The 25,119-nt window shown below is 45.9% G+C and overlaps 1 long non-coding RNA gene across 1 annotated transcript in view; it reads right to left on the reverse strand.

The window, feature by feature from the left end:
• The window catches only part of LOC143963697 (uncharacterized), a 36,908-nt gene extending 17,377 nt beyond the window's left edge, over positions 1 to 19,531 (reverse strand). The window contains exon 1 of the long non-coding RNA XR_013271025.1: positions 19,391 to 19,531. This is a non-coding gene — a long non-coding RNA (uncharacterized LOC143963697). The remainder of the gene's footprint in view (positions 1 to 19,390) is intronic.
• Positions 19,532 to 25,119: the final 5,588 nt, after the last annotated feature.

Here is a 25,119-nt window from a genome sequence, read left to right on the forward strand (position 1 = left end):
CTCTGTTCACGTTGTAATAAGGTCTTATTCCAATCACCCCCCCGGGCTGGTATGTGTATACGGTCTAGGGCAGTAAATGTAAATTTGGGCATTCTATAGTTGTGTACTTGTACGACATGGCGTCCAATCGGCAAGTAATAGTTACCTATTTCCTTACTATACACATGTTTAGACATGCGACGATGGAATTCTTGTTTTGTTTTGCCCAGGATTTGCCTAGGAGGATACCGGAAGCGACGTCCGGGGTACGAACGAGGAGGCCGTTCGTTGGTTTAGCTGTAAACGTTTGAATTTTATTACTTAAATGTGAGTACCCAGGACTTGGTCCTTCTTATAATAAAGAATTTGTGTGATTTACTTCACTATTGGAGCCCCTTTTCTCTTTTTCGGGTTTGACCTGTGATCCTTTGCGGAGTACCTGGAGGAAAATATCTGGGGTGCTTGCACTACACTTAGGATATACACCGCAAACCATTGGAGTATACTGCCGTACCTATACCAACTGAGGATATACACCCTAATCGAGGACATACACCTTAAATATTGGAGCATATTGCTGTCTAACTGACAGCAGTGAGGTAAGGTACCCACTGCACTCAGTGTGTGAGCACCCACTTTGAGGAACTGTAAGATCACCGGTGGAACTACCCCCTGTTTATTCACAGGATTAACCCTTCACACAGCACAGCGCGGATTCACTTTATCTTGCATGAATTGATATGGATTGCTAGTCCTTTATGTCAATTAGAGACACTTTAAGAAACCTTTTTTGAATTGCTGTTTTTTTAGGTTTATTTATTTATTCTTTGATATATTTTTATACACATTTTTATTTATTTATTTGTTGGACTTTACCCTCACACAATTTTCTGTATACACGCTGGCACTTGGATGCACTTTTATGGACTGAGATACACCTTTTTGATTTCACAACTTTCTGGATTGATATTATCAGGATCTGCGTTTTTCGTTTGTATTACTTCACTTGCACTGTATTACGATTGGATAGATTATTTATATCTTTTTATTTGATCTTAGTATGAATAACACTAGGAATATGTGTATATTCTGAACACCCCATTAATCACTTTGAATGATTTTATGCACATAGGTTGTAGATATAATTTAAATTAATTTTAATCGCATAGGTGCGTCTTTTAGATTTTATATGCGATTATTTATTTATTGTTACTAGATTTAACTAATTTTGTGTGGAGCGCAACACCATTCTTTTTTACTATTTATCACTTGAGGGGAGGGTTTGCACCTCTGTTGGTGGTTTGCTGCAACCATACCAGTTCTATTTAATTCACCATTGTAGCGCGAGGATAACCTACTATTACCATACAGGCTTGCTTGCCCTTTGTGGGCATAGAGATTCGGTGAGTGGGGAGCTGAGGGGGTGAGCACGGAAGTCACCTGAATTATATGTGTCTGAGCACCAGTCACTTTAAACTGCACTTGCTTGAAGATTTAGAGCATATACACCTACCTTGCCTTGGACTGCACTTATTATTATATGTTTCCATAAGGACGTTTAATTGATTGATTTATGAATTTGTTTATGGACTTAATGCACTAAGTTATTATATTTCTAGTTTATCAGCTTTTTCACATTTTTTCATTTTTTTATATATATATATTACATTTTTTATATATAATTTTATTTATTTTCTTCTATGTGATTAATTTGATGTTTTTGCAATTTTTGCACACCTTTGCGGTTTTGCATTTTTGCACACCTTTGTGTGTTTTTGCACTTTTGTACATTTGCACATTTTTTTCAACAATACCTATCATAGGTTTATTTATTTTTTGCTTGTGACTAGTTTGCTTACACTGGGTATACGTTTACATCAGTTATGCCCCGTACACACGAGAGGGATTAAGTCTGACAGACCTCCAAAGGAGTTCCGCCGGAGTTCCGACGGAGTTCCGACGGAGTTCTGGCGGACTTTTCGACCGAACGGACTTGACCACACACCATCACACCAAACTCCGACGGAGTCGAACGTGATGACGTACGACTGGATTCGACGTAGGAAGTTCATAGACAGTAGCCAATAGCTGCCCTAGCGTCGGTTTTAGTCCGTCGGAGTAGCACACACACGAGCGAATTTTTCGAAGGGGACCGGGTCCGGCGGAGTTCCGTCGGGAAAATTTAAAGCATGCTTCATTTCTAAAGTCCGTCAGACTTTAGCGAAGCTAAAGTCCGTTGCAGCCCACACACGAGCGGATAGTCCGCCGGACTCAGTCCGTCGGAGTTTGGATGTCGAAAAGTCCGCTCGTGTGTACGGGGCTTTAGATTTAGTGTTATACACATATGCACCTATGAGGGTTTTATGGTATTTTGAAGGTTGCATTTGAACTTCTCCTAGTATATTGTAGCTAGTACTGTAGTTTTTCCTCTTGTAATATTATCCAGGGAATATAATAATCAGTATTGGATCTATATCTTTCCGATAATCACTTACCCATAGGGTAAAATTATATGGTTTGCCCGGAGCCTGTCCTGCCTACTTCCCTCTCCTGGTTTTTTTTCACTAGTGGCTGTTGGGGGTTTTAATTGATACTCATTGGGATTAATTAATACTCATTGGGATTCTTTCAGTTTTTGGTGTTGTATGTGTATGTACAGTATATACACATGTAAACATATATATATAGATCTCTATTTAGTTATTAGAGGTGGCGCCTGGGCCCTTTCAACATATAATTTTTTGATAACTGATACAGCTCACGAACCTCTACGTAGGATTGTGAGGCATAGGGGCGGCGACACCTGTTCTAGTGCTTTGCTGGTTTTTGCCTTGTTGTGGCAGTTCCACGTATACCACTATAGCGCGGTTTTGGTCCTCTGTGACCTGTTTTAAACTTTTATATCTTGGTCTCATCAGACCACAGGACATGGTTCCAGTAATCTATGTCTTTAGTCTGCTTGTCTTCAGCAAACTGCGGGCTTTTTTGTGCATCATCTTTAGAAGAGGCTTCCTTCTGGGACGACAGCCTTGCAGACCAATTTGATGCAGTGTGTGGCATATGGTCTGAGCCCTGACAAGCTCCCCCCCCCCCCCCTTAACCTCTGCAGCAATGCTGGCAGCACTCATACGTCTATTTCCCAAAGGCAACCTCTGGATATGAGGCAGTATGACCAGTATGAGAGAGTGAGAGCGATAACACCAAATTTAACACACCTGCTCCCTATTCACACCTGGGACCTTGTATCATTAACGAGTCATATAACACCGGGGAGGGAAATGGCTAATTGGGCCCAATAAGGACATTTTCACTTAGGGGTGTAATCACTTTAGTTGCCAGTAGTTTAGACATTAATGACTGTGTGTTGAGTTATTTTGAAGGGACAGCAAATTAACACTGTTATACAATCTGTACCCTCACTACTTTACATTGCAGAAAAGTGTGATTTCTTAGTATTGCCACATGAAAAGATAGAATAAAATATTTACCAAAAATGTGAGATGTGTACTCACTTTTGTGAGATACTGTATATATCACTGGGACGTTTTTAGGGCAGTGGGTCATTTGGGTCAATGAAGGTACTTTTTGTAGGGAGAGAAGGAGGTAAGTATGGAGAGTCCTCTAATTATTTCACAGTTGTACATGTTTGGGCAGGTTGGTCGATTGAACTATTTTATTTACTTATAGTAGAACTCCAGCCAAAAACAACAAGATAAAATGAATAAACCATTAAAAAAATAGAATGAAAAACAGCATTGTTGCAATATTCACTTTCAATCCAGAGCTCTCCCTCACAGTACTTATTTTCCTTCACAATATCCAATATGCCCTCAGTCTGATGGCCAACATCAGTCAATTAATTTCCCCTAAAACCAGACTGTCCTGGACCTTCCCCCAGTGACTGGACAGTGGCAGGAGAAGCAGCACAGTGATGAACTCATCCTTCAATCACTCTGCCCCCCCCCCCCCCCCCCATCAGCAAATAAACAGATTGGCTCTCCTTCTGCTATCCCTTCCTCTCTGTCCATCATGGACACATCCCCTTTCAGGAACAAAGACTTCTGAAATGTGAAAGTTTATTTAACATGTGTGAGAACAGTTAGAGTAAAAAAGCAATTGTTCTAATGAATTCTTCTGCATTAGCTTTTAAGCACTAGAATATTAGTATAAACAGAAAATACGTCCCAAAGGAGTGGGAGGATATTACGCAAAATGTAACGTAACAAAATGTACATATTCTATATGGACAGTGGACAGTTAATATTTTTTTTTTTATTTCATTTTTTTAAGTTCAACGTCCTTGTTACCCTCTAGCTAAAAGAAAGATAAAATGAACAGTTCTGATGTCCTGCAGATATGAACTGTCACAAGATCAGTTAGTGGTGTTACATAGGCAGTAAGTAGAGGTTATCTCAACAGGAAAAAACAGATGTATTTATCCATTATGACAGATGATGAGATGTACGTGTCTGTGTGTATGCTAGAGAATGGAGGCTTAACAAATTGTCAGAAAAGTCTCTCATATAAGGACAAAGTCTTGGAAATGTCCATTACGATTTTCGGCTTATACAACATCTACATCATCTCACACCCCTGGCCTGCTGTACAGGCACTGCAAAAGAGTCAAATTCAGGTACAACTGCTTTCAGTAAAGTAGTTGTAAAGGCTGAAGGTTTTTTACCTTCATGCTAAAAATGCATGAAGGTAAAAAACCTTCTGTGTGCAGCTCCCGTCCTCAGCCGCCCCTAATACTTATCTGAGCCCAATTTCGATTCAACTATGTGCATGAGAGCAGCAGCTCTCCCAGGCATCTCGCTCCTCATTGGCTGAGATGCAGCAGCAGGGGCCATTGGTATGCTGTCAATCACAGCTAGTAACAAGGGAGCTGGGGATGGGGCTGAGCTGCGCTCTTTGTGTCTTATGGACACAGACAGCATGGCTTGGGAGTGAGCTCTCAGAATAAGCAGCTTGTTGAGGGGGCAATCGGCAGGTGGGAATGAACCAGAGTGCCAGCGGGGATCCTGTGAATAGGAGGATTGGAGCTGCTCTGTGCAAAACCACTGCACAGAGCAAGCAAGTATAACATGTTTGTTATTTAAAAAACAAATTGCCTTTACAAACCATTTAAAAAATACTTTTAATGATGTATTGATTACAGAGCTGCATTAATTTGTGTCTATTATGTCTTGATTGGTCTTGTTTTGGTTTACGCAAAAGTTATAGCGTCTACAAAATAGGGGATAGTTTTATGGCATTTTTATTTTTTTAATTTTTTTTACTAGTAATGGCGGCTATCAGCGATTTTTATCGGGACTGTGACATTATAGCGGACACATCTGACATTTTTGCCACAATTTTGGGACCATTCACATTTATACAGCGATCAGTGCAATTAAAATGCATTGATTATTGTGTAAATGTGACTGGCAGTGAAGGGGTTAACCATTAGGTGGCGCTGTAGGGGTTAAGTGATTCTAACTGTGGGGGGGAGGGGCTGTGTGTGACACGACACTGATTACTGCTCCCCATTACAGGGAGCTGTGATCAGTGTCAGTGTCATTAGGCAGAATGGGGAGATGCTTGTTTACATTAGCATTTCCCCGTTCTTCCTCCCCGTGAGACGATCGCGGGTATCCATGTGGACATCGAGTCCGCGGGACCCGCGATCATGCTCACGGAGCTCCCGGCGGGCATGTCCGCAGGCCGCCTATTAAAGGGCAACGTACAGGTACGTTAATCTGCCTGTACGTGCCCTTCTGCCGCAGTATATCTGAGTGAGGTGGTCGGGAAGCGGTTACCACAAATGCATCCATGGATGACAAAAAAGTTTCTGTGCTGAGAGCACACTCCTAGAACAGTGTTATACACAGCTCTTGGTCTCTAGTCATGATCAAGAGCCAGCGGGATTGGCTCTTGGTCATGTGACCACTGTGACAGCCAATCACAGCAGTCAAGTGATCGGGCATCCAACCTGCCCCTTGGGCGTAGAGATCCATTTAAAGGGATGCTGAGGCTGGATAGGAAGGGGTTAAAGCTGAACTCCAGGAAACGCACAAAATGAACCTTTGCAGTGGGGCCCCTCACACTGCAAGGATTAATGCTTGTTCAATCTAAGGGTACATGAATAAGGAGCACTATTTACTTTATTTGTCACTCCAGCAAAGATCCTTCAGCTGTGCAACTGGTCTAGTGCTGCCAACTCTCTAAGACTTTGGGCCACAGTCTCATGCTTGGCTCCTCACATACAATGCCCTGCACTGTATGTGATGATGCCAAGGGATTGCCCACTGCTTGGAGCTTTGTGTAGAAGAGAAAAGTGTAGAGTGGGGGGGGGGGACTAATACACCTTATCCCTGCACCCCAAGACTAAATGGGTCTTTTAGATTTTTTGGGGTTTTTAATAAATCATTTTTATTGAACATTTCCCAAAACATACAATACTTTTCACGCCATTCTCTAGTAAAAAAAAAATCAAGAGAATTATCACATTGGTGGGTTACAAAAACATCTAGAGAATCTATGAACAATTTCCCTGTTCCATGATGAACCCTTTCTCTAATCTATACAAAGTATAAAATTTCTAGGTACAGGACACGTGATTCCTGTACATCAAGCTGAACCACAAATTGTATTTCGCCAAAAATGTGTCACAAAAGAAACAAAACATAACTAAAAGAGTAAAAGAAAAGAAAAGGGATGATGAGAAATATAAGTAGAAGAGAGAAGGAAGAAGAAAGAGTAGGTCTCTCCACTCTCCAGACCACCCCATAACCGCTAAAAAAAATAAGGAGAAGAGAGAAGGAAGAAGAAAGAGTAGGTCTCTCCACTCTCCAGACCACCCCATAGCCGCTAAAAGAAAATAAGGAGATGTGGATAGATGGAAAGGCTCACTACGCTGGTCTTCCCTGAGATGCCAAAGCTCCCAGATCTTATTGTGCCTGTCTAAGATTTTTAGGTTTTACCTCATTCTGAAGCTCAGCTTTAATCAACATGCCATTAAGAAAAATGTAGCCACTTGGCTGGCTGATTGCTATTAGAGGCTAGAGCTGGTACAGCCCATAAAGGACCATGGATATGTAGGTCCAACAGCCATTAACAGGCATTATAGGTTAGAGACAGAATACCATTTGTGGGGGAGTTTAGGAGAGCTCCCAGGTAAAGTTGACAGTCCACTGAAGTAAAGCGTACCCGGACGGTACAGTGTGTCCCAGTGGTGACCGTGTGAAATAAGTGTCAACACAGTTTGTTGAGCACTTAAAGTTTTGAAAAGTTAAGAGCTCTCATAGACACAGCATACTCAAGTATCTATGGTGTAGCAGAAGAAGGTCAAGTGCCTCTGTGCCTGGTGTGCTCATAAAAGTAAATGCATACTGTCATTCCAAAGGACATAATGGAATGTTGCAGGTGCTGGTTTGATGCTACTCTGTTATTGAATTAACATGTTCTGTAGACCGTGAACTGACCTATAATTTTGAAGGAGATTCTTTTCTCTTTGTAGCAGGTCCTTAATATGTGCATAATAAAACTTTCAATACAGAAGGGTTTGATGTCACAATGATGTTCAGAGGTGTCAAATGATGGTTGAGCCTTTCACTGTAAAGTCTTCCACAGACTCGTCTGCTAACATTGCCATTGCTGCTTCATAATATTAGGAGATTGGTCACTTCATGTGACCGTTTTAATGTTACTATGCGGACATGTATAATCTTTTCCATAAACATGACCTTTGAGTTGGTATCCCAATTGAGGTTCTCCAATCAATAGCACATCAAAACAATTGTCTGTTATTATAATTTACCATTTTTTAAGTCCCTGTACATTGGAACTCAGTATGATGACAACACAGATCACTTCAAATAGTACATTATCATTGTGCACCACTATAAAAGTGATAGGGCACCCCTGGAACTATTAAAGAGAGTGGGAAAATGGCACTGGACATGTAATGTTTTCTATTTGGTTTTGCTATCCTATTGATGTTGATGTAAATGATCTGGTTTCTGGGGCAGGCGGCTTCCACACTCCAGAGAATCTCTATGGTCTCCTTGACATGTAGTGTAATGTAGCAAAAAGAAAAATTGAAGCATTGCCACCACAGCTAATGCCGCGTACACATGAGCGGAACTTTGGCCAGCAAAAGACCGATGAGAGCTTTTGGTCGGAAAATGCGACCGCGTGTATGCTCCATCAGACTTTTGCTGGCCGAATTCCCACCAGCAAAAGACTGAGAGCAGGTTCTCAATTTTTCAGTTGGAAAAAGTTTTGATTGGAAATTCTGATCGCCTGTAGCAATTTCCGACAAGTAAAATTCCTACGTATGCTCGGAAACAATTCAACGCATGCTCAGAAGCATTGAACTTAATTTTCTCAGCTCATTATAGTGTTGTACATTACCTTGGTCTTGACTGCGAGCTTTTGTGTGACCATGTGTATGCAAGCCAAGTTTGAGCGGAATTCCGTCAGAAAAACCATCCAAGATTTTTCAGACGGAAAATCCGCTCGTGTGCATGTGGCATAAGAAGTCCATATCCAAATAAAAGTCAGTGGGGCCATCTAAAGAGCATCCAATGGATTTTGGTGGTCCAAAGATGCACCTTTATTGGGGCAAGAAATAACATAAGTACATCTTCATATCAGTACAGTATCCCCTCATTATATCGATAATATGAGGAGGGGATAATGTGTTGAAATTTTGATGTCCTTATGATTTTTTAACCCTGATGAAGGGGGCATCTTTAGACTTTTTGGATTATCCCCTGACTTTTATGGACTTTTAATGGAATAGAGTTGTATGCGGACCTCTTAGCAGTGATGTGGTGCTTCAGTTTCCATTTTTGTTGCCGAAGCTATTGAAGACATTATACCAGCTGAGGTCTAGAAAAGCTGCTGGTCTTTTTAACCTGTACACATTGCATTATAGAACATTAGTTGCCGTGACAACATAGCATTAGTGTCATTATATTATCTTCTAACATTTGACATATGCTCTAAGTCTAGACACACGTAAAAAGTCTAAGTTCATTTTAATATGACAACTAGGATTCTTGAAAGATGGCATGTTGAAATTTGCATCTCAACATAATAATGACTGAGCAAACCGAAGCTGATTGTTGTGGTCATTTCATTAGAAAATAAACGATTTATCTTGCCCTTGGACAAGTAAATTATTTTCTTTGAAAATACACAGAGGACATGATGCACTTAGACTTAGCACTCAGAATAACACTGGGCATAGAGGACATTATGAAGAACTGAAGACCAAACACGGCCTGTAGCTGGAGCAGCTGCTGGCCTTTATTAACTGTAAGCATTCAGTCACAAAACCTTAGATTCCCTGACAACAAAGATCAGCTTTGAACTGTGATGGGCTTTATGAATAATGTTGCAGATTTTTTTTTTTTTTTCAAATGATATTTTATTGAGTAAAGAAAGCTGGGTACAAAAAAGACGAATACAGTACAAGATACTAAGTACAAGTGATTACATGGGTAGCATTGGGGCTTAGTGATTAGCACTTACGACTTGCAACATTCGTTTTCTTGGTTTAAAAACCAATCAGGACACTACCTGCATGGAGTTTACTTGATGCAATCACTGATGCAATTTTGGATGCGTTCCTAAATACATTGAATCTCATGTCAAGTAAAATAACATGTGGAGGACATTCACACATACTGTATGCAGTCTGAAAGTGAGGTGATTTGAGAAAGGGTCCTGTGTGTGTTTTGTGCGACGCAGTGTGATTTTGTAAGTGTAGTGCCGGCTCCTGAAGAGCATGCGCTATGTGTTTTTGAAATGTAATGTTTAATCTAAACCGCAGTTTGGTTTTGGTTTGATTACTCCAAATTTTGAGCATCAGTCTGACTAGACTACAAGGTGTTCTGCTTGGCCATGGGGGACACTGTCACTTCTGGCAGGCATGGTAACACAGTCTGGTTGGGTGCTTTAAAGTTACTTTCTCTCGGAATCAGCCCAGTGAGAGTGTCACTCTTGCTGTGCCTTCCGGGAGAGGGTACTTAAGATGCAGACGTCACGTGTTTCGGGGTTCCGGTCCAGAAGTATGTTCTGACTCCTTGGTCCTCCTGACCAGCCCCCAGGACGCCTATGGCCTGGGGTGCGGATCCACCCAATTTTACGTCTCAGGGCTGGCCAGCCCCGAGGCAAGGAAACTAAAGGAAGGATTCGAAGGTGGTCCGGTGCCGTATCAGGTTGTGGAGAGGCCCAGCAACTTCGAAGTTATCCAGGGGAGGACTCTTCGGGAGAAGGCCATGCAAGGGTTGGCTTCTCGACAAGAGACTGGTAAAGCTGAAGGACCTAAGCGAATCCAATCTCCTGCGGTATCGCCGGACCGGCTGCAAGATACTGGTACCACACGAGCGTTCTACAAGTTTCAAGTTTCCTTACACTTGTTCTATCATAAAGTCTGTGGCAGAGACTTGTTCCTGATTCTAGCACCCTGTTGGCTGCTAGGCCTGGGGAGAGAAGGACTATCCAATTAGGGTGAAGATCCAGCTGTGAATGGCTATTCTCTGGATTTATTTAAAGTAAGAGAGTTCTCCTATACTGTCTTTGACATTAAGAGTACCTGCACTTTTCACCTAAACCCTCTGATCCTATACTGTTAACTACATTTTTGCAAATAAAAATCCCTTTAAGCGGATCTGTTGTCAGTCTTTATAGTTCTTGGGCCATCTACCCCGGGAAACCCCTAGACCCAAATCGAGGTGAAGAAGGTAACGGTAATCCCATGAAACCAGCCGCTCCTTCGGGAGTCAGTGCTACATAAGTAAAATGAAAACAGAATGCAAAATGCATGTGTTCAAATGCAATGCAATTCCAGTCCATTTTCCAGGACTGCTGTATTTCTGAAGATATTTCCAGGGAGAGAATGAGAGAGAAAGAGAGATAACAAATTGCATTGCAAACTCATTGGAATCACAGAGGGACAAGTATGACATCGCCCTGCCGGTGATCTTTCAAAAAGCACTAAAAAACTCATTGAAATCGCATATCATTAGTGTGAACTTAGCCTTGTTCTCCCTTTGGTTTCCACCTGTATTCCAAAAACATGCTGGTAGGTTAATTGGCTTCTGTCTAAATTAGCCCAAGTAAGCACAGGTATGCATGTGATATATGGACTTTAGATTTTAAGCTCCCTGAGGGCAGGGACTGGTACGAATGCACTAAAATATGTATATCACTGTGTTAAGCTGGTCCTACACAAATCTTCCTGCTGAAGCGGCCAAGATTCAAATCATTATTGGGCAGGCTGAATGTACCAAGTTGATCAATCAACTTGGGTATAACCAGCCTGTCGGGTTCACTTACGATTATTGCTAGCAGCTGCTATAGCCGCTAGTAAGGATGGCTTCCCCCACCTTCCTGCCAGGGCAGGAGAGATTTCCCTGTCAGCACTATCCTTGTTGATGTGTAAATTTAGCAAATTGCTTGCATCAAGTATGGCCAGCCTAAATGTTCAGCTCTACATAAATACCTTCAGGGCTCGAGTCCTGCGGGAACGCATGGGAACGGCGTCCCTGCACTTTTTTCACAGCAGGAACGCCGTTCCCTTTGCAGGGCTAGAGCTGCCCAAGCCGATCCTTTAATAATGCCCAGCATTGCCACATAGAGAAGGACAGAAGGACACAGTGCAGGAACGAAGTCGGCAGCCGCATCTGCCAATGCCCAGTCTGTATTTCCGGCCACTGCTGCCCACAGCTACTGAGGTGTCTGAGCAGTGCCGGAGTGATCTCCAGCCTTGTGTGCTGCACCGGAGTCTGGGAGGGGGGACGTGTCTGACAAGGGGAAATCCCGCCCACTGCCCCACCATGCAGTGTGACATGCCGCCCAGACTCTGGAGAGGGGCGGCCGCCGGCCAGGAGCCGGACACTATAGTAAGGGGAGAGTGGGGAGGAATGTATGGGGGTGAAAGGCTGTGCGGTCTCCTCATGCTGTGTTTAGAGGACTGGTGACAGCCCGCTCTGCTGGGACTTGTAGTGCCCTCCTTTGGGGGCTGAGATATGGCAGCCTCCTATGTTAGGACTTGTAGTGCCCTAGACTGTGGGGGGACTGAGGAATCCTCAGTCCCCCACAGAGGGCACTAAAAGTCCCAGCAGAGTAGGCTGCCATTCTATAGTCCCCTATAATCTAGGGCAATACAAGTCCCAGCATATCAGGCTGCTCTTACAGAACAGGAGAAGGAGCTGGGAGGGGGATTTGTACTGGAACGGGTTTGGGGGAGGATTTGTGATGAGAGGAGGGATTTTTGCTGGGAGGGGGAGATGGGGGAGGTTTTTTTTATAAGAAGGGGAATATATGCTGGGAGGGGGAGATGAGGAGGATTTGTGCTGGGAGGGAAGAGAAGGAGGCACAGGTTTGAGATGGGGGGGTTTTGCTGAGAGGGGGACTTTTTTTGCTGAGAGGGGGAGAGGGGGGATGATTTTTGCTAAGAGGGGGAATTTATGCCGAGATGGGGAGATGAGAGGATTTGTGATGAAAGGGAGAATTTATGCTGGGGTGAGGAGATGGCGGAGGATTTGTGCTGGGAGGGAGAGATAGGGAAGGATGTGTGCTAGGAAAGAAGGTGAAGGCAAGGGTGTGTGCTGAGAAGGGGGGTTAGATGAGGGTGAGGATTTGTGCTGAAAGGTGGGATTTTTGCTGTTAGGGGGAGATGGAGGGGATGGGGGTCTGTGCTGAGAGGGGGGATTGGCGGTTTGTGGATTTATGTTGTAGGGGGATGTGAGGAGTGAGGATTTGTGCTGGGGGGGTATTTGTGCTAGAAGGGGGCATATGATGAGCTTGTCCTAGCACTGGCGCACTCTACAAATTGCAAGGGCAGAGTTGTGAAGAGAGAGCCAGGTGCCGACGTGAGGACTGGATTGGAAGTTGTTCCAGCTTGTACTGATGCGGTGGCGACTATGGCGGCCAGGAACAGCAGACTCGTGAGTACCTGATGGCCCTGCTGAGTGGAGGGACACACACGTGTTTCTTTGGTAAGCCCCCACAGCTAGCTCAAGTGTATAGAGTGGCAGTGGGAGGAATAGTGTCCCATCGTTTTTTTGGTGGGCTAGTGGATCTTGGGTGGGAGTTCCCACACTTTTTTCCCCAGGAATTGACCCCTGAATACCTTTAATAAAATAAGTCCATCTTAAACAGGATAACAAGCAGTCTACTAGAAGGCAGCACCGTAATCACTATAGTATCACAAGTGAATGTACAATACTTCTGTATGGAATTGTATCATAGCAAAACTCAATAAACAGTTACCCCGCATCCAATTCGCATGACAGGAGAGTGTGACCAACTCTCTATGGAGCTGGTTCACATATCTCCGGGGTGGCCACGGAGCGTACAGCAGAAGGGTCCTGTGCATCTTTGGCTCTGTTGCGGGTCCGAATTGAGGCAAATTTTTTTTCCCAATTTGGACCTGAAACGGTGAATGGGGACACACCGGACCCCATGCTGTGCCCGGCGCCGCAAATAGTGTGAACCCAGCCTTAAGGTAAAGGCATCATGTAGGTCAGGGGTCTCAAACTGGCGGTCCTCCATCTGTTGCAAAACTACAAGTCCCATCATACCTCTGCCTGTGGAAGTCGTGCTTGCAATATCTCATGGGACTTGTAGTTTTGCAACAGCTGGAGGACCACCAGTTTGAGACTCCTGATTTAGGTGATTCATTCTATGGGATGGGCTAGGACACGTAGAGCAGAGGTCATCAACCCTGTCCTCAGGGCCCACTAACAGGCCAAGTTCGCAAGATAACTGAAATACATCACAGGTGATATCATTTGCTGCTCAGTGATTGTAGTATTCTAGTCTGCATCTCCTCAATAGTGATGGACGAACTTCCAACGAGACGTTTCGTGAAGGCGAAACGCGAACGTGGTCGAAAGTTTGCGAACCGTAACATTCGCGGCGGGCCCCATTGACTTCAATGGGAGGCAAACTTTACAAACCTACAGGTCATATTTGCAGCCACAAAATAATTACTAGCTGTGCACACATAGTCCCACCACATGGCCAATGACATAACACATGTATGAGGTGAATCTGGGATCGACAACTACAAGCATTCTTTTTTTATATGTGAAATTGTTGTGACAATTCAGGACTCAGGAGCGCATGAAGGTAATGGAGGAGACCAAGTCGCCTGACAAGTCGCGGTAGTGTGAACGGGCACTAAGGCGATGCGCTGGCAGGATCTTAAAAAAAGTCCTGCAAGCAGCACGTTTGGAGTGGTGTATACCGCTCCTCCACCACTCCTGCCCATTGATATCAATGGGCACCACTTCCGAAGCGCATGCAATGTGATTTGGCAGCGGTGCTTCACGGGCGCATTTAACCTCTTCATTGGCCGCTATCTGGGTTTTATGTGCCCCACTAGCAGCCAAATAGCACCACTAAAATGATGGTAAAGAGCCGCTAAAACTTGCAGCGTTTTACCATCAACGCCCGCCCGCTCCAGTGTGAAAACAGCCTTCATAAGTGATACAGAAAATTTCTTACATTTAAACATTTATTAAACAAAACAAACCTCCAATCAGTTTACTTGTATGTATGATTTAGATAAAAAAAAAAAAAACCTATATAATAAAAACAGGTAGTCAAAACTTTTGGACAAAAGAAAAATGGGCTAACTTTACTGTTTTTAAAAAAATGTTTTTTTTTTTTTAAATAGTGTATTTTTTTCCCAAAAAAATGCATTTGAAAGACCTCTGTGCAAATGCCGTGTGACATAAAATATTGCAAAACAACCGCTATTTTATTCCCTAGGATCTCTGCTAAAAAAATATATATATAATTTTTGGGGGGTCTAAGTGATTTTCTGGCAGAAAATACAGGATTTTTATTTGTAAGCAACAAGTGTCAGAAAAGATTTAGTCTTTAAATGGTTAAACTGAGAACTTCTACACACTGAGATGATTTCATTCATTCAAGTGTAAACATTGTATCTTTTTGTTCTTTTCTTGGCAGACTGCCCAGAGAGGAGACAAGTCGTTTCTATGACGACTCAGGCAACTTACACTGACTTCTATTACAGAAGTCTTTCCAAGTCCCGCTGTTCTAAATCGGCCTTTTTATCAGCACAATCTGCCGATGCCGATTAATTAAAAAACGGCAAATATCGGCCGATATATCGGCCGGTCGATATATTGGCCGGTCGATATATCGGTCGACCTCTAATCAGCACCGTGATATACAGCACTGACACCTGCACCGTGATAGAGTGATCTGACACCAGCACCGTGATAGAGAGCACTGACATCAGCACCGTGATATAGAGCACTGACACCTGCACCGTGATAGAGTGATCTGACACCAGCACTGTGATAGAGAGCAGTGACATCAGCAGCGTGACATAAAGCACTGACACCAGCACCGTGATATACAGCACTAACACCTGCACCGTGATAGAGTGATCTGACACCAGCACCGTGATAGAGAGCACTGACATCCGCAGCGTGACATAAAGCACTGACACCAGCACCGTGATATACAGCACAGACACCTACACCGTAAGCAGCCCCAGGAGGAAGTCAGCATAGCACAGGGATGGTGGGAGACCCTCATAATGAGCATAGCACAGGGATGGTGGGAGCCCCTCATAATATGCACATCAGAGGTACAGCCCCAGGAGGAAGTCAGCATAGCACAGGGATGGTGGGAGCCCCTCATAATAAGCAGCCCCAGGAGGAAGTCAGCATAGCACAGGGATGGTGGGAGCCCCTCATAATGAGCATAGCACAGGGATGGTGGGAGCCCCTCATAATATGCACAGCAGAGGTACAGCCCCAGGAGGAAGTCAGCACAGCACAGGGATGGTGGGAGCCCCTCATAATAAGCAGCCCCAGGAGGATGTCAGCATAGCACAGGGATGGTGGGAGCCCCTCATAATAAGCAGCACCAGGAGGAAGTCAGCATAGCACAGGGATGGTGGGGGCCCCTCATAATAAGCAGCCCCAGGAGGAAGTCAGCACAGCATAGGGATGGTGGGAGCCCCTCATAATAAGCAGCCCCAGGAGGAAGTCAGCATAGCACAGGGGTGGTGGGAACCCCTCATAATAAGCAGCCCCAGGAGGAAGTCAGCATAGCACAGGGATGGTGGGAGCCCCTCATAATGAGCATAGCACAGGGATGGTGGTAGCCCCTCATAATATGCACAGCAGAGGTACAGCCCCAGGAGGAAGTCAGCACAGCACAGGGATGGTGGGAGCCCCTCATAATATGCACAGCAGAGGTACAGCCCCAGGAGGAAGTCAGCACAGCACAGGGATAGTGGGAGCCCCTCATAATAAGCAGCCCCAGGAGGAAGTCAGCACAGCACAGGGATGGTGGGAGCCCCACATAATAAGCAGCCCCAGGAGGAAGTCAGCATAGCACAGGGATGGTGGGAGCCCCTCATAATAAGCAGCCCCAGGAGGAAGTCAGCACAGCACAGGGATGGTGGGAGCCCCTCATAATAAGCAGCCCCAGGAGGAAGTCAGCACAGCACAGGGATGGTGGGAGCCCCTCATAATAAGCAGCCCCAGGAGGAAGTCAGCATAGCACAGGGATGGTGGGAGCCCCTCATAATAAGCAGCCCCAGGAGGAAGTCAGCACAGCACAGGGATGGTGGGAGCCTCTCATAATAAGCAGCCCCAGGAGGAAGTCCAGTATGTGCAAGTATTTTATACGTGTATTACACAACTATATATTGCACACCAAATAGTACACCTATACCAGTCCTTAAGGACCTTTGTGGAACTAGTAGCTAGGGATTAGCAGACTGTACCTCACTCAACCCTATATACTGTACTACACTATACCATACCAGTCCTTAGAAGGACCTTTGTGGGACTAGTAGCTAGTGATTAGCAGACTGTACCTCAGTCCCTATACTGATAAAGGACTGCTGCAGAATAGGGCAGCAGTCAGCAGTAGTGCACCTCAACCCTATATATTGTGGACCTATACCAGTCCTTAAGGATTAGCAGACTGTACCTCACTCAACCCTATAGACTGTACTACGCTATACCTTACCAGTCCTTATAAGGACCATTGTGGAACTAGTAGGTTGTGATTAGCAGACTGTACCTCACTCAACCCTATATACTGTACTACTCTATACCATACCAGTCCTTAGAAGGACCTTTGTGGAACTAGTAGGTTGTGATTAGCAGAGTGTACCTCAGTCCCTATACTGATAAAGGACTGCTGCAGAATAGGGCAGCAGTCAGCAGTAGTGCACCTCAACCCTATATATTGTGGACCTATACCAGTCCTTAAGGATTAGCAGACTGTACCTCACTCAACCCTATAGACTGTACTACGCTATACCTTACCAGTCCTTATAAGGACCTTTGTGGAACTAGTAGGTTGTGATTAGCAGACTGTACTTCACTCAACCCTATATACTGTACTACGCTATACCATACCAGTCCTTAGAAGGACCTTTGTGGGACTAGTAGCTAGTGATTAGCAGACTGTAACCCAGTCCCTATACTGATAAAGGACTGCTGCAGAATAGGGCAGCAGTCAGCAGTAGTGCACCTCAACCCTATATATTGTGGACCTATACCAGTTCTTAAGGATTAGCAGACTGTACCTCACTCAACCCTATAGACTGTACTACGCTATACCTTACCAGTCCTTATAAGGACCTTTGTGGAACTAGTAGGTTGTGATTAGCAGACTGTACCTCACTCAACCCTATATACTGTACTACGCTATACCTTACCAGTCCTTATAAGGACCTTTGTGGAACTAGTAGGTTGTGATTAGCAGACTGTACCTCAGTCCCTATACTGATAAAGGACTGCTGCAGCATAAGGGCAGCAGTCAAGTATAATATTCTTTCTATATTTGGAAGAAAGAATATTATACATGTACAACCCTATTACCATACCAGTCCTGAAAAGGACCTTTGTGGACCTAATAGTAACAGCTAATGATTAAACTGACTGTCCCTCACTGCTACACACAGCGTCCTGTCTGTCCCTCTGTACACTGACAAAACACAGGCTGCTGCAACAATAACTTGAATAGCAGTGCACTCAAAGCTATATCCTGTACTACACCATACCAGTCCTGAAAAGGACTTTTGTGGACCTAATAGTAACAGCTAATGATTAAACTGACTGTCCCTCTCTGCTACACAAAGCGTCCTGTCTGTCCCTCTCTGCACTGACAAAAGACAATCTGCTGCAACAATGACTTGAATAGCAGTGCCTCAAACCTATATCCTGAACTACACCTACACCATACCAGTCCTTAAAAGGACTTTTGTGGACCTAATAGCTAGCAATTTGGGTCACTGCAGTCTCTCCCTGCTCCACACAGCAACCTCTCCCTATAGTGACAGTAGAAAGAATGTAAAATGGCCGCCGGATCGGGTCTATTTATAAGTTAGGGGGAATGTCCAATTGTCCATGTGCTGTAATGTCTCAATTGGCTGTCCTGTACCCCATGATGGATGTGTCATCATAGGTCAAAGTTCTTTTACACAGCGAACAGCGGCAATAGTCCGCCGATTGGGCGAATCGCGAACAGCCGAAATTCGCCGCAAACCGACCACCGGGCCAACAGTTCGGCCATCCCTACTCCTCAAGGCAATCGATAAAACCTGGCCTGTTAGTGGGCCCTGAGGACAGGGTTGATGACCACTGATGTAGAGGACATCCAGTAAAGGATTGCCGCTTTACGGAAGGAAAAGCTAATGGAGGAGTACAAGCTTTGCAGGTGGTAACACTAGATCTTGCAAAATGTCCAGAACACACAACTCGCGGGGTAAGTGAGATCTCTTCTCATCACATCATGGATAAATTTAAGAGTCTGCACTAAAAATGTATATACAGCAGGGAAAGCCCAAATATAATGGAAAAATTATTCACGTGACAGGTGGCATGCCAAATGTGTTTGACTGTCACTTCTGAATATTATGTACTGCAGGGCTTTTTTTCTCACAGAAAAGGTGAAGGAACTCTCCCTCCCCAGCCAACTTCCCACCCCCAACCACACCCAAACTCCACCCCAACCACACCTCCCCCTTTCCCAGTTCTCCTCTCTGCACAAATCTCCCCCTTTCCCAGCTCTCCTCTCTGCACATATATCCCCCATCCTGCTCTCCTCTCTGCTAAATCTTAAATTTGCCCCCAGCTCCCCTATCTGCATAAATCCCCCCTCACCACACACTTTGCCAGTTCTCCCCTCTGCAAAATCCCGCCCCCCCCCCCCCAGTTCTACCTACTAACCCCCCAGCTCTCCCCTCTGCTAAAAATTTCCCTCCAGCTCTCTTCATCTTCATTGCACAGATCAACTCCCCCCTCCCCTTCACAGTTCTCTGTAAAAATTCCCAAAAACCTCACTTTCACCATTCTCTCTGTCGATGTTCACTCTCCCAAAAGCCCCCCCCCCCCTTTCACAGCCCCCTTACCTCCTCTTCTGCAAAGCAGCCACTGGTGCATGGTATGCGCGGGCTCTTTTCTTTCAAACTTGTCACAGTAAAGTGACGATTAGAGAGCTCTGCTCATCGGAACTGTCAGAGTAGCTCTGGAGGCGGCAGGCAGGGATGTAAGCTGCCTCTTGGATGGCCACAAGGAGCTGCAGTACTGTGACCAACCTGATTGAGGGCTGGACTCACATAGGCTATCACAGAGAAGCCAGTAGAGGAAGTAAGTTGTGCAGAAAACTTCCTCTACCCGCTATTTTGTTATATGACATGTCGGAGCAGAGAGGGCTCCCATAGGTGCCGGAACTGTGTTATGCCCCATTTCGGCAGAAAAAAAGTGTAAGTCTATCATCCCTTGCTTTAAAAAGAATAACATTAAATTTCTTTGTGTACAGTATATGGGTCCTATAGTTAAAGTATAACTAAAGGCACAACTTTTTCTTTTTTTTAGTTTTGGATAGAATGGAGAGGGACTAGAACACCTGTCAGTTTTTGTTGATGTCTGTGTCCCTGTTAAGGAGTTCCAGCTTCTCTATTTGACCTGTTTACAATTATCCTTAAAAGTGAAAGTAAAAGAAAATCCCAAATTTTGGGTTGTCCCCAGAAAAGTAATAGAGGGGAAATCTTCCAATGGGGACACTAGTTCTAGTGACCTCGGGGTCCCCAAGGTATTCCCTTAATTTGCAGTGATTTCCTCTTACTTCCTGTTTGGCTATGGGACAGGAAGTGAGGAGAAATCTCTGAAAAGGGACACACAGATGGCAAAAAAATCTGCCAACGGTTAAACCCCCCCCCCCCCCCCACACACACACATACACACTCACACACACACTCCAATCTAAAATGAAATCACAGTGCTAGCACAAGATGTGAATGTGAAAGACTTACCTGTGAGCTGTACAGTTCTTTTTTGAACTCTTGTTAAATAGACAGACCTCTTCATCTACTGTCCATTTAGTATTTGCATCTTGTTAAAAAGGAGGCTATATTCAAAGTATCTAGGGGTGACTCTAATGCTCAACTGCCCATGGAAACTGTAATATAGGTGTACAGATTTATGCAGTGTTACCATATTATTCAATGTTACCTGCCTATTGTGACCAAGGCCCAATATTTACAGATCAATGTGTTTTCTGTAACCATAAGTAAGGATGTCCTTGATGATGCCCTGGAGGAGGGGCGAAACGCGTCAACGTAATTTCCGGTAGAGTGAACCAGTGACGCTACTTCCGGTTCCCGTGGAAAGCATGCTGTTGTGGACCCGGAAACACGCTGATGCCTGTTTTCTTCCATTGTCTCGTGAGTAGGGATGAGCTTCGTGTTCGAGTCGAACATACGTTCGACTCGAACATCGGCTGTTCGTCCGTTCGGCGAAGTCCGAACATTTTGGTCCGTTCGTGCCAAATTCGTGTGGCGCTCACGGCCCACAAAGCACTGCGATGGCGCAGTGCATTGCTGGCTCATGATTGGCCAAGCATGCACTGTGACCCCGCATGCTTGGCCAATCGCAGCGCCAGCAGCGAGGAGAGCCATGATTGGCCACAGGCAGGATGCCTGTGGCCAATCATAGCTCAGGCTGTGTAGTGCACGCCCCACACTATATAAGGCCGCCAGCGCGGCGGCCTTGTGTAGTGTGTTGGCGTCTGAAGCAGTGGGTGTTCTGTGTAGCTTCAACACAGTACACACCGATCGTTTTCGGCCGACTTTCGATCTTGCTGTTGTGTAGTGGTTGTTGTCTGCGTGCCCTGACCGCAGTATACACCGCTATATTCACCTCACCTATATAGCTAGTGATCTATCTTTTATAATAGAGCTTGCAGTCAGTAGTGTTAGGAGCTTGTGCGTGCTGTCTGCGTGCTCTGTACCCAGTACATACCGCTATATCCACCTACATAGCTGTTCTCTATTTGAGCCCACTTGCCATCTGCAGGAGTTATTGGAAGTTGTGTGTGCCTCCAGCACAGCACAGTATACATCTGTATATACCCCTTTATCTCTGCTGTTCTATAATAAAGGCATCTGCAGGAGTTAGTGGGTGTTCTGTGTACCTTCAACACAGTACACACCGATTGTTTTCGGACGATTTTCGATCTTGCTGTTGTGTAGTGGTTGTTGTCTGCGTGCCCTGACCGCAGTATACACCGCTATATTCACCTCACCTATATAGCTAGTGATCTATCTTTTATAATAGAGCTTGCAGTCAGTAGTGTTAGGAGCTTGTGCGTGCTGTCTGTGTGCTCTGTACCCAGTACATACCGCTATATCCACCTACATAGCTCTTCTCTATTTGAGACCACTTGCCATCTGCAGGAGTTATTGGAAGTTGTGTGTGCCTCCAGCACAGCACAGTATACATCTGTATATACCCCTTTATCTCTGGTGTTCTATAATAAAGGCATCTGCAGGAGTTAGTGGGTGTTGTGTGCCTCTAGCACAATATACACTACCCAACTGCTTTTTTACCCAACTCCCTTCAGGCCATTACCATATCTGGAAGGCCAGCAAGGAGAGGCAGACAGGCGCGGACCGATAAAAGAGGGCAAGCAGGCTCTGTGTCTAGAGACAACAGTGCTGGTCGTGGACGCGGTGCATTGTCATCAGCACGTGGCCATGGGACACGCTTGTCCTTCTTTTCGGCAGCTGGACATGTTGAGCCGCAACATGCCAACGACTTGGTAGAGTGGATGACCAAGCCCTCTTCATCCTCCTCATCCTCTCTCACCCAGTCTCAGGGTACTAGCAAAGCAGCTGCCAACGCATCGCCTTCCCTCCTCTCAATGTCATCATCAGTGACTCCTTCCCTAGATCCACCATGTCCTCCTGAGGAGTCTCCTGAACTCTGTGAGCACAGTGTTGGGTACATGCTCCAGGAGGATGCCCAGTGTTTTGTGGGCTCTGATGATGACACTCAGCTAGAGGAAGGCAGTAGCGTGAGCGCAGAGAGAGGGGATGCTCAAGAAGGACAGCAATCTGGCAGTCATGTTCCACAAGCTGCAGCATACTGCCAGGTTTGCTACAGCGATGAAGAGGGAGGGGATGATGAGGGCACTGACTCCACGTGGGTGCCTGGAAGGAGAGAGGAGGAGGAGGAGGAGGCACATGTCCAACGAGGCAGGATGCCCTCCGGGGGCCAGCTTAGGGGCAGCACACCGACTGAATCACACCGCAGAGCTCCGCCTGTGCAGGGCGCTGCCTCTGCGCGTTATTCTAAAAGTTCTTTGGTGTGGGCCTTTTTTGAGACGAGTGCATCAGATCGCACCGCTGCTATTTGCAACATATGTCTCAAGCGTATCTCGCGTGGCCAAAACATCAGCCGCTTGGGCACCACATGCTTGACCAGACATATGTTGACCTGCCATGCAGCTCGTTGGCAAGCGTACCTCAAAGACCCACACCAAAGAACAAAGCGGACCTCTCCTTGCTCCTCATCAGCTGGCATCTCCAACCCCACTAGACCTTCAGTCCTCTCTGAAACCTGCTCTGAGAGGAATGAAGGTGTAGAATTAGGTGTGTCACAGCCAAGTGCTTCCGGGAACTCTGCTAGCGGTACACCCATGTCCGATTATAGCAGGCAAATGTCCCTGCCCCAGCTGCTGGACCGGCGAAAGAAGTTCACTCCCAGCCATCCACATGCCCAGCGGTTGAATGCTAGCTTGGCTAAATTGCTAGCACTTCAACTGCTGCCTTTTCAGTTGGTAGACTCGGCCCCCTTCCGTGAGTTTGTACAATGTGCGGTTCCTCAGTGGCAGGTCCCCATACGCCACTTTTTCTCACGGAAGGCGATTCCGGCTCTCTACCGGCATGTGGAAAGCAATGTCCTTGCCTCGCTGGACAGGGCGGTCAGCGGTAAGGTGCATATTACCGCTGACTCATGGTCCAGCAGGCATGGACAGGGACGTTACCTGTCTTTCACGGCCCATTGGGTCACTCTTCTGGCAGCTGGGAAGGATGCAGGACAAGGTGCAGTAGTGTTGGAGGTTGTTCCGCCACCACGCCTCCAAAATGCTACTATTGGTTGTGACACACCTCTCTCCTCCACCCCCTCCTCTTCTTCTTCCTCAAAGGCCTCTTCCAATGCTCTGTCCTCAGAACCAGCGGTGCTTCGTAGGCGTTCCAGGGGCTACGCAAGTACGCAGGCAAAACGATGCCATGCCGTGCTTGCGCTGGTTTGTTTGGGGGACAGGAGCCACACTGGGGCGGATGTTTTGTCAGCTCTGCAGGGGCAGGCCGAGAGGTGGTTGACGCCACGCCAGCTTAAGCCAGGAATGGTGGTTTGCGACAATGGCACCAACCTCCTCTCCGCCCTCCGACAGGGACAACTGACCCATGTGCCCTGTGTAGCTCACGTCCTTAACCTGGTGGTGCAGCGGTTCTTGGGCAGGTACCCCGGCTTACAGGATGTCCTGAAGCAGGCCAGGAAAGTCTGTGTGCATTTCCGACAATCATTTAATGCCTGTGCTCGGCTGGCTGAGCTCCAAAAGGAGTTGAACCTGCCCAAGAACCGCCTTATATGTGACATGCCCACCAGATGGAACTCAACGTTGGCCATGCTGCAGCGGCTGCACACGCAGCAGAGGGCCATCAATGAGTACCCGTGCGACTACGACACCAGGACAGGGTCAGGGGAGCTCGGTTTTTTCTCACCACGCCAGTGGGGCATGATCAGGGATGCATGCACTGTCCTGTCACCGTTTGAGGAGGCCACAAGGATGGTGAGCAGTGACAGTGCATGCATCAGTGACACTGTACCTCTTGTCCACCTCTTGGAGCATACGCTGCGTGGAATAATGGACAGGGCACTTGAGGCAGAACAGAGGCAGGAAGAGGAGGACTTCCTTGCCTCTCAAGGCCCCCTTTATCCAGACAGTGTTCCTGCTGTGCCACCCATCACACAGGAAGAGGATGAGGAGGAGGATTGTGTCAGCATGGAGGTGGAGGCTGGCACTCAGCAGCAGCAGCAGCAGCAGCAGCAGCAGCAGTCTTGTAGGGATGATTTACAGTCCCAAGAAACACGTGGACTTGTACGTGGCTGGGAGGAGGTAGCTGTGGATCATGTTGTCCTTAGTGACCCAGGGGACTCCGGACCGAATGCCTCAGCTAACCTACGCTGCATGGCCTCCCTGATCCTGCAAAGCCTGCGGAAGGATCCTCGTATTCTTCGGATCAAGGAGAGGGACCATTACTGTATATGGGAGAGGTTGCAGTGTGGTGGCACCAGCACCAGTGCCTAAGGCCCAATTTTTCTGCCCCTGTTTAACAGGGACATGTAATTACAATTCTTGATATAATATTTCACAGGAGGGCCCCTTCCTGTGCCCACCCAGAGTAACGGTGAGGACTTATAGTGTTGTGGCACCAGCACCACAACCACCAAAGGTCAATTTTTCTACCACTGTTCAACAATGGCATGTAATTACAATTCTTGATATAATCGTTCACAGCAGGGTGCTCCAGCGCCCACCAAGAGTCACTTTGAGGGCTTACAATGTTGTGGCAAAACCAACACCTTGTTCCGCCATTTCTGCAGAGCATATAGGGCAGGCCCCTACTTTCAAACATCCAATTTACAAACATCTCCTACTTGCAAACGGAAGGAGACAACAGCAAGTGAGATGAAAAAAGATGGACGACAAAACAAATTATACAGGGGTGATAACCCTTCCCTATGTTTTCCAAAAAGCTTAAAAATAGTTTTTTTGACTGGAGCTACACTT

This window comes from Lithobates pipiens, unplaced genomic scaffold (genome assembly GCF_037356315.1).
Source record: "Lithobates pipiens isolate NorthernLeopardFrog02 unplaced genomic scaffold, aLitPip1_a1.2 Scaffold_8, whole genome shotgun sequence".
NCBI lineage: Eukaryota > Metazoa > Chordata > Amphibia > Anura > Ranidae > Lithobates > Lithobates pipiens.